Here is a 14,454-nt window from a genome sequence, read left to right on the forward strand (position 1 = left end):
ATATAATGTTAAGAGTAGCACTTACTCTCCAGCATGGGACCATCACAGAATCACAGAATCGTTTAGGTTGGAAGGGACCTCTGGAGATCATCTAGTCCAACCTCCCTGCTCAAGCAGGGTCACCTAAAGCATATTGCCCAGGATCACATCCATCACACTACCTACTTCAGTCCAAATCGTATTAACATTGCAGAGCAGACTCTCCCTTGAACACCTAACACATAACTGCCACTTAATACTAACGCGTGGACCAGCAATGACAGCGTCCTGGCCTACTTTGGTTTACCTACATGCACAGATTACCTCTGTATGTCCATCTATTTCCAATAGGTGTCCTTAATAAATGTAACTTAAAGACAAACTTAGAAACTATTCTTTACTACTATTTTCTTTTCCACATAGCTAATAAACCAGAAATATCAAATCTATACTCCTCCTTTAGTCACTAACCACCCCCAGAGTATTTTCCCAGTTTGAGTCCTCCTGGGCTTGAAGCCAGATCCAAAGCACACTTGGGACCAAGATGAGCGGAAGATTTCAGCGACAAGAAAGTCCTGGGCACGGGCTTCACCCTGATTGTGAGGGGGGAAGCAACAGATGCAAAACTGAACTAAGACTCACGGGACTGAGGGTGTATTCTTAGCTCAGCCACAGGCTGCCGGCAACCGAAGAGTATTTCTTCTAAATCTCACGGTGATGAGGGTCATACAAAGCACCTAGACAGTCTCTGCTCATGGGGGCTTGAAGGGCTCCACGCCACCAGGCTGTGACAGTATGACCTGAGATGACAAGATACCCTAGCTGATCTCAGCTTGTTTAGAATTTTAAAAGTAAAAATCTCCACAAACTAGTAAGACCTTGAGCTAGACTCCTAATACTGTCAAACAAAACTTGCAGTGCTATTCCTCTGTGCAGACATAGAGGAACAAGAGAGAAAAGAACTAAAAACTGTGATTGAGCAAAGGAGGCAGTAGTCCTGTAAGGCTGAGACCTTTGTAGGCATAAAGGAAAAAAAAAAGTTTATTAATTGAGTGCTGGTAGAGGAAGAACATGCAGAGACTGTAATACGGATCTCAGCTTGGAGGGATGGGTTGCTCCTAACTTTTTCTGTCAGGCTGCATTTGTTTTTTCTCTTTTTTTTTTTTTTTTTGTTCATAATAGGACTTTTTAGCTCTTTAAGGCATTGCTTTAATTTAGAGTGGAGCTCTGGAATCTAAGGACCCCACATTATATGTAATCACTGTCTTCAACAGTGTTAGATCAAGAACTCAGTCACATACATAAAATCCAGAGACAACAGCAAGATTAAAGACTGTTTCCATTAAGATGTGTTTTGCAAAGTGTCTTCTATTGAGGATGTACTTTGATAAAATATGACTGTTATCGCTATGCTACAGACATCTGGACCATTATTCTAAAAATAATTAGACCTTTTTTCTTCAGTTCAGGAACTTTAATTTTATTAAGGGACTGCAAAGCAACGTAAAACATTCATAAACAAGTCATGAAGACAGCAGGCTAACATTGGCACTGCCAACTTGTACAATAAAAGGAGAGATTAAAAAGGAGAGCTTGTTGTCGTAATTGCACTTGTGTAATCAATTATTTTGCATACGGAGGAAAAGAACAAAATGGTGCTGGCATTTAATTTAAACACTAACAAAAAATTAACATTTGGACTTCTGGCCAAGCAGCCAGAAATTACTTCCCTTGCTCATCGCAAAGGTACTTTTGCTAGAAATAGGTAGCTTAATGACAACTAAACAATACAATCAGCTGGGAAACAAAATGTAAGTCTATTTTAGTACTCTTGCTATTTTAGCATGCCAGAAGTTAATTAGTGGTATTAGCATTTGAGTTTTGAGGCCCAAACAGAGATTGGTTTCAACTGTTCTAGACCATAGAAGGCTTCATAGCAGCCTAGTGATAGCAGAATTTCAGTATTTAGAAAGGCCTAGAGGAGTCCCTAAAATTCAAGGGCTTGTTTTAAGAAAACAATCAGGAGATGTTAGATTATATACTTCTAATTTTGTTTGTCCTTTGGTTTATGGATCTCAAAAATCATATTTTCCCAGGTTTTTCCCATATCTTGAGAAACTACAAATGGTATTTGAACGTGAAAACTGTAATAAACCCAAAAAAAAGTCTCTCTAAAACCAGTAAAGTGGAACGTGTGCCCCTGTAAGTACATGCCTCTGGTAATATAAGCAACTTGTCCAGCCAATACTATATTCAGTTTTCATGATGTTCACAGAAGAAAAAAAAAATTTTTGAAGCTGGTAAGAGAATGATTGCATTTAATATTTCCCATAACATGATGTATACAGTTTATTGATGCATCTCCAGAAGGCTGTAGCAGAAAAAAGCAGCCTTAATCCCTCCGAGTGCCAACTGCAACATTACTGAAAGACCTTACCAGGGGAAGGAACAAGGCCGCTGCCTGCAGTCCCACCTTGGCAGAGCGGGTGCCAGCCTCGGGAAACAAGAACGCTAAACCTTGTGAGAGGCAAGTCCTAGCATTTCCTGGCCTCCCAGCAGCCTTCTTCACTGACCTGTATGAAAAGCCCTAAAAGCAAGCCCTGTAGATTCTCTGTGGGTGCTATCCTGAAAAACTTAATGGCAATGACAGTGATCAAGTTTAACCTGGGTTTTCTTTTTGTTTCAAGAATCCCAACCAAACAACACAGTGTATACTGTAGTCGAATCATAACTGATGCTACTAAAAGCATTAGCATGGGGTACCTATTGCACAGGCAGACTCTCTACACTCATGAAGGTCTGTCTGTTTCTAGAGGAAACCCAGGATACTTGTCCATCCACCAAGATCACGATAAGGCCTTTCAGAGCTCTGTTTTGGATGTCATCCGGTTTGGGATGCCAACAGAGCTCTGTTTTGGTCAAACTCCAGCACAGGCTGCCCAGAAAGACTGTGGATTAAATATCTCCATCCTTGGAGATACTCAAAACTCAACAGGAAAGTACCTGAGCAACCTGCTTGCACTGGACCTTCTTGGAGCAGGAGGTTGGAACAGAGACATCCAGAGGGCCTGTCCAACCTGTCTGATTCTGCTATTCATTTCTCTCCTAAATGGATTTTGAAACTCTCTAAGATGTCTATATAAAAAATAAGCAAAGTGAAAGACAAAGGAGGTTATATTTGCCAGACTTAAAGTACAAAAGGAAGTTTAAATTGATAATTTCGGGGAAAGACAAGAACAGACTAAGGTTGCAATAACACCCATTGTAATCCAGACCAGCCATTCATGGTTCAGCATATGCAAATAGCATGTTAAGAAAGAGGCTCAAAAATTTTAAACTAAACGTAACTTCTGAACAGCAAGAAAAGTATTCTGAAGGGCCTTGTGCTTTCTGAATACTTTCACCTATTAAGGCTCAGTTCAGCTCCCAGTGAGGTCACCATTAATTTTAGTGCAAGTTGGATCAGGACCTAAATTATCTGGCCAATCAGCCTGTTTTTTCAGTCTTAACATTCTGGATGGTCACAGTCGTTCAGTTCTTGGCCAAAACTGATTACGTACAGAGTTCCTCTCAGAGCTTTCCACTTTTAGTGATGTCTCTACATTTTTACCAGGAGGTTAAGTGATTGCATCAATTCATGCAATAAATCATTGCCTTCAAAGTGCATTTACTTGCTCTCTGTTGTCCAAATTCATCCACCTAACTTGATCTATTCAACTGTGGCATCTAAATTGTCATCCAAGTACTCTGTATTCTGTGCAATGAGAAATGAGTTAGCATTTAAGTGCCTCAAATAATGTGGAATGAATTTGGGCTGGTGTATTTAGAACTCCCAATAGTAACATCTGCAGACAAATCAATCCAGCGACAGGACTCTACTTTCTGATTTCTCATACTCTTGAAAATCAGACCACCACAATCTTCACTGCCACTATACTTCACTATATAGTTTGTTACGCTCTTTCATAATACAAAACTCTACCTAGAAAGTGTTTCTCAATGGTTCACTGCCAAACAGGAAGGATGCACTGTGTGATATTCTCTTAGGTCTTGTTTGGGATAATGAAATAGAGAATACGCTCTTTAGTCTGTAGATAGCATCTGGAGGGGGCTGTGAACACAGAGAAGGACAGAATTACAATTAAAAAGGATGTGAGAAATTGTTCTAATTGAAAATAAGTTGCTATTCAGTATGAGTAAATGAAGAACACACTTAGGAAGAAATTATCAGCTGCACAACTATAACCCAGGGAACAGGTAGATATGTAGCAGGTTCACCAGAAAGGATGGGGAGATCAGATTGGGTCACCAGTATGTGCCGTCATGGCTTTGCAAAAACAAACCCTAAAATAAACTTTATATTGGACTCTATAAACATTCTGTTTTACTTGCAGATGTTAATGCTTCAGTGTGCACCCAGCCTGGGTATCACACCTCTCAGAAAGTGCAAACTATGGCAGAGCAGCCAGAAAGGAACAAGGAGGATAGTTAAATATAACAAGAAAAATAATTGGGCTTGTTCTGTTTAGTCCAGGATTTTCCAACTGTAACTGCACAGATCCCTCAGGTGTCCACAGGAATCTGTGGACTCTTTCTAAAGGGCTCATGAAAAGCACAAAGTGGGAAAAGGCAGTTGCCAATAAATTAATTTTCCCTGTTTAGGAATCTGTACAGCCACTGAGGTTCACAAGATCGAAGAGGTTGGAAACCACTGTCATAGACGAGAATTGCAATAACAGGCTTAAAACAGGTCAGAATTCATCAAGGGATGAATTAGATGTAGCTGATGCCTCCTTATGACAAGAGAAGAACTAACTGAACATTCAAGTTCACTTCCAAGTCCTGTATTTTGTTTCATTATTTTCCTTAATATGAATGAAGTTGACCCTTCACTCTTTTCCAAAACGGAAATGAACAAAACAAATTAGAAGCAATCAGTGAAAAAGACACTGATACTCACAAATAAAAATGCATTTATTTGAAAACATCCTAGTTCAAGAAACCATATCAATCCAACATTAAACTGTATTTTTTTGTTGAGCACATTGTTCGAGGGAAGCAAGAATTCAAGAGCCAGATGTTTTTTTCTACCAGTTAGGAACCCTTCCCATATTACATCGTCCAGGTGATTCCCATTCCCATTACTCATCCTGCATCAACTAGACTGGTCAGATGAGATTTTCCATACTGCAGTATGGGAAATTTTGTCATATGGGAAAACTTCAGTTCCTCTAACTAGCACTGTTCTAACAGGAAAATGAATTTTCAAGCGTATGAACGGGACAGCCAGCATCAGAACTACAACTGAGGTTCAGGGTTCAGATCACCCTATTGAAAACACAGCTAGCATCATTCTTGCCCGCATCCTTTATTTCAGCATACAATCAGTGCAAAGATAGGGCTATGACCTTCAAAGCTGTTCCCGCTATCCCAGATGAATTGATTCACACAGAAAGGACAGAGAGCCACAGCAGGGGTTTGGTGACATTAGCTTCTACTGTAAGTGACAGGGAAAAAAAAAAATCAGAGCAAAAACAAGAGGAGTAACACTGGTATACTTACAGGACAGTGCAAAAAAGCTGGTGGACAGACAGAGCAGCTCCTAATTGAAGTCCGCCCTGTATTCGAGAGTGCTAGAGAGCTCAAATGCACTCCCTGGCAATTCTCACACCACAAAGAGCTCCAAAAGAAACATAAAAGCGCCTTTTTTCTCTTAGTGTTAATTAATATCAATGAAGCACACAAAAAATCAAAAGCAACAGGCTTCTTGGAAGCAGCAGAGGAACTCACAGGGGCCATGCTTGTTTGCTGTACTTCATTAGTATGTAAAATACTCAGAGATTCATCAGGTAGCTTTGCCCTTTTCCTGCCTGCTGTGCAGTGCTGCAGATACCTGGGTTTTCAGCTCACTAAGTGCTTAGGAAACACTATATCTTAAAGGGAGACAAATAGGTGAAATGTCCATTCAGAAATGTCAGTTCCTGAGGAGTTAAGTTATGGAACTGTTCTGGAGAAGATGTGTTTATAACAGAGAGCATAAACCATCATCATTTCAATGCCAAAGCCTGCAGGAAGCTAACATCATTCTGCACTGCCTTGGAAAACCTGTTTTCAGGAAAACGTTAAGTCCTTTTGCCCTGGGCAAGGTATCCCCCCTGTGCTGCTTGCCTGCTATCCACAGCAGCGCTGTGCTGGCTGGATTCCCAGACCAAGGGCAGGGCAGTGGCTAGAAAAAATTCCCTAACCAGCCCAAAAGAGACCGAGCGGTACTTGGTTCCTCCGAGGCCCAGGGACTACCGCCACGCTTGAGCTGTATTTGTAGCTGAGCTCCCCTGCCCAGAGCCGGAGGCAGACACAAACGCGCCCTCCAAAGCCTCTCCGAGGACGCAGCGCGCTTCCCTCCTCCGCTTCGTCACCCCCTCCCTGCCCTTACATAAGCAGGGGTAATCGAGAGGCCACTGCCCTTTCGGCGTGAATACGCATCACAGCCCATCTGCGGGCTCACAAGCCCTTTTTGTTTGTTTTTTTCGGCTACTGCTGCCAGAGGAGGAAACTAGAACCACTCCACACAGGCCTGCGGTTACAACGGCATCCCCCCCCTCCCGCCAGCCTCATTTCTTATTTACCCACGTTTGGGCTGGGGTCCTCGCTCCTTCAGTCTGTCGCGTGGGCCAACAGAAAGGGTTGCAACCTTTACCGTCAAATAGCACACTTAATAGATAGTTGGCGTCAATACAGTCCGGGTCAACTCTATGAAATTAATTCCCCGCTGATATTATATTAGGAAGATCATTTTACAGACAAATGAGGGAGGAACTAAGAAATAAAAAAATGTGTTATCAGTAAATTTTAGAAACAAATCTCTTTCTTGTGGTTTTACAGGTAAATGCATAACCGTATGAAGTGTTTGTGGCTGCTCCACGGGGCACAGGGAAGACCAACAGCCTGTGTGTCCTCCTCCCTCCAGCTCTGCCCCCCACCATGGGGGCCTGTGTAGTGCAAACTCCCAGGTCCCATGTAGCAGGGACACAAGCACGGAGTCTCGCTCCCCGTTTTAGATCTTCCTCCCTGGACAAACCAGTCCACAGTTCTCCAGCAGCAGGAAAGGAACCTGAGAGCAGCCTGGGGTAAGGATCTGGCCACCCCTCACTGGCTGCCCAGGCAAGACAGGTATGGGAAATAGGTTCGAAAGACTATGAAATAGAAAAATAAAGGTGCAAAATCTGCAGAGATCAAAAGAAATAGAGTAATAACCTGCTGTGAGCGTACAAATTCCCTGGAATGAGCTCATGTGCTGTCATTTTCCACCAGTCCTCTCAACTGATTGCAGCATATGCAAGCAAGCAAGAGCCCTGAACGATAGCAGATGAACACAACTCATTTCTTCCATCATTTGAAAGTCATTATGATTAGAGCACCACATGCACCAGAAGCATCAAATTAAATACCCATCACAAGATCAATCCCCATTATCCCCCGGGTTTCTGCAAATTAACACTGCAAATTAAGTTTTCCAGTGAAAGAACTTTTAATTTGTTTTATTAACAATGATTTAATTGTGCCTACTTTTAAAACACAAGATGATCAGAACAAAAGTTGTCTTTTTAAAATAGCTACCAAAGCTGTAGCTAACAAATATTTCACTACGCCATGTTACAACTGCAAAATGATAATGTGAGAAGATGCTACTACTCAGTATGATGTTAGGTTTCTGAGTGAATGCTAAGCCTCTAAAATAGTGTTTCCATGGGCTCTAACTGTGGGAAAAAACCCAACAGATTCAGAACGAAAGACAAACCAGCCTGAAGAGTTCAGGCATCAGGAGTATTAAACGAGTACAAAACCTAGTGGTTCTGAGTTTTGCATGAAGTTATTGTCTTATTTTATGGCATAATATTTGAAGAAACTAACTTTCCAATCCAAAGTTGTACTTCTCTTGGTTACTAAACCGGTGCATTACCAAGCATTAAGCGAAACTGTAGGAAAGTATAGTCATTAAACAATCAGAGATAGCAGGAAAGTAGGGAAAATGCAACAAGAGAACCAACTTGCAAATCATTTTACCCATCTGTACTGCAAATCAAGTCTCTAACTTCAGAGGTTCGCAGCCTGCTGAGACACTACAGGCATTGCCTGATAAAAACATTCACAAGCACAACATGGTCTCTGCACTACAAACAAATTCCTAAGATTTTGATTCGTCAACCAAAGATAGGTAATCTAGAACACTGTAGCAATACTAACAAATACCACAAAGCACAGAATAAACAGGAACTATATGTCTGCCAGTTCACTATCATCACCTTTACCATAAAATGCAAGATTCTGGCTTAGACTTGCTGGATTTCTTTATGAAGTGAGACAATTAACACCGGGGAACAAGTCTCTTAGTTCAGTATGCCTCAGAACAATACCAAACCTTTTTGAATTATTTCCACATACAACAAAAAGTACAGAATGATAAACACAGAAAGTAGAAAATCATTCCACAATGTATCATTTATGTAAATTGTGAAACTGAATTCTGTAGAAATCTGAATTAAGAAAATCAAAACCAGGTACCATTTATTGGATGCTATTCACTTGAAAAACAAAGCTAGACTTATAGTAGGAATTCTCAGATGTGTGTGTGAATACCGGGAAATTACTCCAAAATATATGATTTATGCCTACTGCAAAGTACCTGCTAGTAATTTAGCTTCAAATGGCATCAAGCATTTCTAGATCCCCCAAATTTGCTCATTTTCCCATTTCATCTTTTACTAGCTTTCCATGTGTCACAGGAAAGCTGAAACTGCTAATATAAAGTGGCAAAAGAAAACCTTCTAAAACAGCAATTCTTTCCCCAGATATTGTTAAGGATTAGCAGCATACACCGTCACACAAGCAGAAAAAGAGAGAAGGCAGAGGTAAAACATACATAATGCTGGATTGCTGCATTTCAGAAAGCAGATAATTCCACAGCGGGTTAAATTATTTTCTCTCGGGGCATGTAAGTACACATCACTATGGAAAACAGAACAAATATATTATTAGCTCCCTCATATCCTAGTCTATGCAGGCCACTGTGGAGCAACTTCTGCCCCCTCTTTCACGACTGTAGATGATTTCCACAGCAGCTGGCTACGTTTGTCAATTTGAAACATGATTTGGGAAGTCCTTTTTGCGCCATTACCACTCTTTGGACCAGTTACAGCCCCAATTCAGTGAGGTGCTTCAGTCTGTGGTCCCAGGAGAGCACTGAAACAAGTGAGCCAATGTATCTACTTCATCTTTTAACGATTTAGATCCTCTGGACAAGCTGTGATTTCCTACAGTTGTAAAGATCTGCAAAAAATCACCCTCGCGGCTCCTCCACAAGCCAGATACACTGCCCTAATTACTTCTAGGAACTAAATGCAGTTCTGTAATACCGAGCTAATTAAGAAAAAAAAATTTTAAGTAGGAGATCAAGGCAGATCTGTAGATGCGTATATCTAAGTGTGTGCGTGCGCTTGTGTATCATGTTTGTGCTTTATTAACCTTCTGTTAAGGTTTAATTCTCATTGGATCATATTTACATCATAAAGGAGATTGAGCTCAGATGATTTTTGCAGGCTAAACATTTTAAACCTTGGAGTTAGATTTAATTTCCTGCTGTTTTGAAAGAGTTTAATGCAGTGAAATATGTTCTGGAAGTAACACACGCACATCCCAGGATCTGCCACGTAACGACCAATTTCTCTGTTTTCCAAGCAGATCACAGATACTAATTTCAGCCAAGGATAGCATGTTCTTATCAACTACTACAGCCAATTGTTTTGTATCCTGTGGGCTGGATACAACCGAGTTCTGATCTGAAAGCAGAATTCTACAGAAACAGCTCATTGCGAATCTGTATTCCCCCCTAAAAAATCTCCCTCAGGAGAGATTAGGCAATGATTTTGCTATCCAGCCTTCTCACAGGAGTGAGGCCAGTTTTAGTTCTGCTTTGCACTCCTTTAGAGTAAACTGCTGAAAAAATCTGGTAAGCACTCACCCACGCAGCTGCTCCAGTCTCACCTTTCTCCCAGACAGGTCTGTCTGCTGCAGGTGGATCCACCAAAGGCAATTTTCACCTCTGTGAAATTTTCCCAAAGCTCTTTGACACAACTTGCAATCAGCAGAAGCAGTTATAAACCCAGTGATGAACCTGCACTGAATTCAAACCCACATCCAGCTTCACAATCATTACCTCCAAAGCTGTATGATCACTTGTAATGGGAAAAGAGCTCCACACATATAAGAAAAAGCTGTAGGAGTGAGTCACTGCTGTACAGTTGTTTCATTCCAAAAGTACTTTCAGGAAGTTTGTATCTCTCCATATGCTGTCCCAGGGTAATAAACTCAGAAGTAAAATTAACAGCAGAAATATGTTCTTGCTTTGACTGTAACAGAATAGCTAAATTCATTCAAACCACAAAATCAGACTGAAAAGTAATAAAATAATGCAATTCCAGTGTAAGGTATTTTGAATCTGAACAAAAGGCGAAAACAACTCAGAAAACCATATTGCTGTAACTAAGGAAGTCAATGCTACCTTCCCCCACAGCTGTAAATCACTGACCTTATGAAGCTGCATATGCAATAAAAATCAAAAAGCATATATATCAGCTGACAAAACCAAAAAAACAAAAGCTTTCCCAGATGTATTACCTCTACAGTTTTACCTCTAGCCAGCAGGGTTATTTGCCCTCCACTTTACTCTTGTTAAAATCATGTCTGTCTTTTTTCCCCTTGCTATCTTGCTTCTGAATTATTATTTTTTCCAGCCTTCTACAGAATGACATCTCTAGACCTGTGTGCAGCTGAGCAAATCCAGAGTTAAAAACAAAACCAAAAAACCCCAAGGTTTGCTCCTCTGAAACACACAGATGAAGACTAATCTTCAGGAAGGGTGCAAATAGTCCTGTATTTCCTCGTCTCTCTAGCTAAGAGGGATTGGTGCACCCTTTTCTGGGGGACATGGGGGTATCTCCCAGGCAGCCCTAGCACCCAGCAGCAGAGCTCCCAGCACTCAGCTGGCACGCGCAGAGCCGCACTGGGCAGCTCAGTCCCGGCACACAGCAAGAGCACATCCCACGCACGGGCCTCAGAGAAGCACGTTGGAAAAGCAAGCAAGGGAGGGAAGGAAAACACATGACATGGCACCGAGAGGCCCTGCAGATCTGTGTGGATTTTTTTCTGATTGGAAAGTTTTTTGGAAACAGGATTTTTTTCCAGCAGCCAGGGAACATGCAGCATTAGCATTCCTGCAAGCCAGCTAAGGGCAGGCAGTCCTGTGGCTTTAGGACCCAACAAAACCAATTTTGCTGCTCTGTCCATTTCTGTGTGCTGCCTGGTGGCTAAGAGCTACCTCTGTTGCCCTGCAGTAGCTATTGGCAGTGAAGTTCTGGAGGACAGAAGTATAAATGGGTTGAAGCATAGAAACCTTATGAAGGACGCATCCATCAGTAGCAAGAACAGCAGTCTGGACACAAGCTATAGCTCAGAATGCTCCTCTGAAAACAATGATTACCAGAAGTGGGCAGTTGTAACATATGTATCTATAGCTATCTCTATATATACAACACTCACACAGCTTAAATTCCTGTTTTAGCACCTAATATCGACTACCATGGGAGACCTACAGTCTGACCTGACATTGCCATTATTCTGTCACAGACAAATAATTACTAATGCCCCTTCTTACTACGCTTACATGCCTAGGTGTGCTCTTGCAGCAGTAGATGCAAAAATTTTAAGTACACCTGGTGGTATCACTGAACAGTTAGTCAATGGCCAGCCAGCTGCATCTGCAGGTGCATCTGTAATGTCCTAAGGTACACTGCCTTAGAGAGATGACAGTGAGCTTCCTTCCTCTTCCTTCCACCTCATTGCCCCTCGCAGCAGGTGTGTGATTTAGAGATCAGCAAGGTCCTGGCTTGGAGGCAAGTGCTGCTATGTTGCTGCAGCAGAGATTAGGGGCCATGAGGATGCCCTACCAGTACTGCCCAGCAGGCCAGCAGGATGCACTGCTTCTACATGGATGCACTGAAAAAACCTACCTTCCCCTTTCCAGCCCTCATGCTACTAGCTTACTTTAAAAGCACCTATCATTTGATGGTTTCTGGGTTGCAGTACGTGTTTGTCTGAGAACAAGAACAATGTTTCATAACAAGCAGGATAACACAACTGGACTGTCAGTGTGTATAAATCTTTGACTTTCTCAAAGTCAATAGCTGGCAGCATATTTCACAAATTAAGTGGTTTTGCACACATCTACATATTAAATATCACCAGGGACTAAAGTAGAGTTTAGCCCCACCTTGGAGCAAAGGACTAGGGAGTGGAAGGATGAGGAGCAAGCCTTGTCTTAGCTCCTAATAGGTAGCACTGGCAGATAAAGCAAAAAACAAAGGAGAAAGTTCAGTAACTTGATAGCATCTACCTCAGATCTCTCCCACCCAAGATCCAGATCCATCTAACTAGCAGAGGGCTCAAAGCCTGAGCACTCTCTGCATCTGATGACCCCCTTTTTACCAGGCTCCAAAGTTGTTTTTAAAGAGCTTTTAGTCTGGCTTACTAAAAGATGCAGATTGATATGAAGGACTAAAATGCCCAGTACTCTGAGGCAGCTGGCGAGGGTTCCCCTGAAACTAAGCAAGCTCAGCTTCTACTTTACTATTCCTTATCAAAGACTGCATCTTAAGCCAGTCTGAAAACTGAGCTGGGGAAATACAGTCTTGATGGAAAAATTATGTTGTAATCAGGAAAGCATTAGAAACAACATAATCCCAATCTTACTCGCAATTTAGATCAAGGCTGGCTCCAGCACATTTGGTCAAGTTATGTTGAAATAAAGACTCTATAAATAGAATCAGAATCTGGCCCACAGCTCTGGATTATATCAGGTTGGTGACACAAAAAAGTCAAGTCTGAATACATGCACTGAGAATGAAGTGCAAGCACTTTAGAAGATAAAAGTCCAAGACTGCAGGACTGGAGGCTTCACAGACCGTTTGTTGTTCCGTGTAAATTCAGTATGAACTACATTCACTTCATACAAAGGTGAAAAGAAATCTATAGGATGCAAAGGAATGAGAAATTAGGTTCTTTAGGTGAGCTGAATGCCTCCTGTTGACAGATCTGCCTCCTCAGGACATCCCCTGCACACACCTCCATGCTTGTCTACACACAAAAGTTCAATGGGTTCAACTTAAAATAGTTACTTTTTTTTTTTTTTTAGGAGCTGTTGACATTCGTTCCTCTTGATCCAGACTGACTTTATTGCTTTAACTTGAAGCTGTATTTTTACCTACATAAGTGCACTTAAAAGTGGTTTGAAAGTATATAGACAGTTGCATAGCTTTATTTCCACTTATCTCCACTCATTCTCTTAAACTGGTGCAGTTTTGTACCAAGGTCAGGCTTCGCAGTGTTCTCGAAATTACAGTTTGGGATTCTTTCACTATTTCCTGCAGGTCCTCTAAGAGCTTGCACAAAGAATCTGGGACCAATTATCATGAGATAGCTAAAACAAGAGTGTAAGTAAGTTGATTAGTTAAAGAACATGAAATTGAAATCAAACAACCTTTTTACTCTGCCTCAGGACAGAAATTTAGATGCTTCCTAAGAAAATGTAAGAAAAAAAAAAGATAGTAAGACCTCAAGAAATATATCTTGGTACTAATAATTTGAAAGCTTTATTTTCTGGAACTAAGAACAACATAAAAGTAAGCCTTCTGAAGAAGGCTTAGGAGAAAAAAAAGAGAAAGTTTTCAGCTGAACTAATTTTTTTTTTAGATTAATTCATTTAAAATGTAGAACTTGGAGAATTTGTTTACAATTACTTGCCAAAATTGCTTGCTTCAGACCTTTCTCAATATCTTTTATTTTCTGGCCATCACCAAGGGGCACAGGCTGCCTTATGCCTTACAGTCTATCTCTGCGAGATGAAGGATGGGATGAACAGAACTGTTCATCTCTCACAGTGATAGACTGTAAGGCATAAGGCAGCCTGTGCCTTCCTTCATCTAAAATAAAATTAAAGACTGAAAATCTGTGGCTGTCAACCCATAGGAAACATTGTAAACCACAAAGGAAAAATAGTGAAGGTCTTGCCCGCATGTGTCACACAATAGATGGGGGATGCTTTTTCCTCACCCTCTCCTATTGTGGTGTTTCCACTACAGCATGTCAGGCCGTAATAAGCGATACAGTGCAACAAAAGCTATTTGTCAGCTCTCACCTCTGCGCACAAACAGCAGTAGTAAAAAAAGACTGTAGTAACTAGGAACATCTTGATACAACATTTTTCAGAAGGAAATATAATTGAGCATTTCCTTAATTTCTGAAGGAAGGAAGAGAGGAACCTACTGAATACTTTCCAAACTGCATTCAAATAACTGGTAGGAGGCCAAAGCAGGCATTCACAACCACAGCGAGCTTCCTCTTTGAGGATGAAATGCCTTTCTG

At 41.3% G+C, this 14,454-nt stretch overlaps 1 protein-coding gene across 28 annotated transcripts in view; it reads right to left on the reverse strand.

Annotated features, from left to right (window-relative positions):
* Positions 1 to 14,454, reverse strand: part of TMCC3 (transmembrane and coiled-coil domain family 3) — a 146,891-nt gene that overhangs the window by 98,367 nt on the left and 34,070 nt on the right. Inside the window, exon 1 of one of the 28 annotated variants that reach the window (XM_009674548.2) lies at positions 10,021 to 10,077. The exons of the other annotated variants lie outside the window; for them this stretch is intronic. The gene's annotated coding sequence lies outside the window, so the exon portion shown is untranslated. Of the gene's footprint in view, positions 1 to 10,020; positions 10,078 to 14,454 lie in introns of those variants that run through there. 28 annotated transcript variants of the gene reach the window in all.

This window comes from Struthio camelus, chromosome 1 (assembly GCF_040807025.1).
Source record: "Struthio camelus isolate bStrCam1 chromosome 1, bStrCam1.hap1, whole genome shotgun sequence".
In the NCBI taxonomy this organism is placed as follows: domain Eukaryota; kingdom Metazoa; phylum Chordata; class Aves; order Struthioniformes; family Struthionidae; genus Struthio; species Struthio camelus.